The sequence below is a fragment of the Amphimedon queenslandica genome, unplaced genomic scaffold (genome assembly GCF_000090795.2).
Source record: "Amphimedon queenslandica unplaced genomic scaffold, v1.1 AMPQUscaffold_13106, whole genome shotgun sequence".
NCBI classification, from domain to species: Eukaryota; Metazoa; Porifera; class Demospongiae; order Haplosclerida; family Niphatidae; genus Amphimedon; species Amphimedon queenslandica.
In genome coordinates this window covers 27,320-29,628 of record NW_003546658.1, presented here as the reverse complement: position 1 = coordinate 29,628, position 2,309 = coordinate 27,320, and the positions used below count along the sequence as shown (strand labels likewise).

Genomic DNA, 2,309 nt, shown 5'->3' with positions numbered 1-2,309 from the left:
TAGGAAACTGTACAGGTAAACAAAATTAATATTTAATAATGAGTCATTAAAATTATTAAGTACAGCAACACAATTAATAAGCCTACATGTACATGTACATGATGTATCATTAAATAAATAAATATAAGGAAAGGTGTTAAAATTACTTCTTTCTTCTCAAGGTCTTTTCTTGTCATTGATAAGTAGGCAGGAGGTAATTCAGCAGCTGCTAACACTGGTAAATAACAATGACTCAGAATTGATCCTAATAATAATAATAATAATAATAATAATAATAATAATAATAATAATAATAATAATAATAATAATAATAATAATAATAATAATAATAATAATAATAATAATAATAATAAAATTAAAAATAAAAAAATATATAATAAAAAAATAAAATAAATAAAAAATAAAAAAATAAAAAAAAAATAATAATAAAATAAATAAATAAATAATACATTAACATTAATTAACTTGTACATGTACACTCGTACCTTCCATCACTTCCAAGCAGAGGCAACCAAGAATAACCAACTGTAATAAAATAATATGACAAAGTTATTAATAGTTATTAATATAGTTACCACTAGTTATTAAAAGTTATTAGTAGTCATTAATAGTTACCAGTAGTTATTAATAGTTATTATTAGTTAGTAATAGTTATTAGTAGTTATTACCAATGGTTTCAATGCTGTTATGTTTAACTGAGCCTCTTCCACTGGCCCCGCCTCCTTTAGCAATCTTCTGAATATCACAACTGATGTGCTTGAAAGTGAATAATAAATGATGACGTCTACTGATCCTTGTAGGCAGCTGGATCTTTATCTGTAAACAAACAAACAAATAAATAAATAAATAAGAACTATTAATTATAGTATAGCTAATGGACACTAATGGGTACAAGAAAGTGTCTCTGTTATACAGAGGTGTCCTTTATGTGGAGGTTATTTTATACAGTAAGGAATGTAATTGGTACACTAGGTGCTGTCCGTTAAATGGAGGTTTTATTGTTAATATGTACATGTACTGTACCTCATCATAAAAGGATGGGTAGGTACAGTGATACAGAACTGGAGTAGTGACACTGTCTACTAACAACTCATCACTGGATAATTTACTATATATTACCTAACAATAATAATAATAATAATAATAATAATATATTAATTATTACTTTTAGTGGTCTTGTGTATCTATCAGTGTCATTATCCCTCACTTCAATAGTCACTGCTATATTGCGAGCCTAAGAATACAATAAGAACATTAACTCGATAATCACCAACAAACTTTAATGGTATACATGCACATTGTGTACATGTATACCAAAATACACATTCCATTAATATACATGTACTACATGTACATGTACATTATTTCACTATAATATTACGTGTGTACAATGTACATGTACATGTACATGTACATTTACTTTTGGGAAGCTCTTCTGGGTGTCATATTTAAGAGAGACTGGGTAGACATAGAAGTGGTTGATGTGGGAGATGTGAGGGGAACAATGAGAGAATGAGTCATATGAATCCAAAGAGAGGAACTCCCTCACTTCAAGACTGGACTGAGGGGGAGAGGGGGAGAGAGAGAGAGAGAGAGAGAGAGAGAGAGAGAGAGGATAAAATTACAAGAGATACATGTATATGTGTATGTACATGTACATGTACACAAATACGTGTATATGTATTTCAGTTGAGGCTATTATAAATTATTGTTACGGTGCTTGTAATAAAAGTACATGTTCATGTACTAACTTGTGTATCTGGTGTCAGTTGTCTTGGTACAGTGCTTTTAACAGGAAGATAGGAAGGAGTGAATATTACTAATAATAAATAATATAATAAACATAATTTAAAATAATGCCTACCTCCAGGTGTTGCTGATCCTATTATTGATACATTGAGGCTACCTGGTATAGTCTGAAGCTTATGTCTACCAATACTAATAAGAATAAATAAAATAAATAAATAATAACTAATAGATGCAATTGTGTATTTTCTCTCACTTCTTAAAGTCTGACAGTATTTTAATGAGTTCAGTATCAGTTAGCTTCTCCCTCTCTTGTCTATAAATTGGTCCCAAGTCAGTGCAATGGACATTCACCTCATCCTCTGATAGAAACAACGGCCTACATAAAATTAAAATATTATTAATGATTTAATTATCCTGTGAGTGTGTGAACATTAATATGTACATGTAGGTAGATACATGTATACATGATAAGATGAACATTAACTGATGACCATTAATAGCAATACACATGTACCATACTTTGCTGCCCAAGCAAAAGGCATCCTGTACTGTCCCAGTCT

General features: G+C 29.7%; 1 long non-coding RNA gene across 1 annotated transcript; it reads right to left on the bottom strand.

Annotated features, from left to right (window-relative positions):
• Positions 1–201: 201 nt before the first annotated feature.
• LOC109585180 (uncharacterized) lies at positions 202–1,114 on the bottom strand. The gene is made up of 4 exons (XR_002186367.1): positions 1,024–1,114; positions 669–816; positions 486–525; positions 202–244 (listed from the first exon to the last, which is right to left on the bottom strand). It is a non-coding gene; the product is annotated as an uncharacterized LOC109585180 (long non-coding RNA).
• Positions 1,115–2,309: the final 1,195 nt, after the last annotated feature.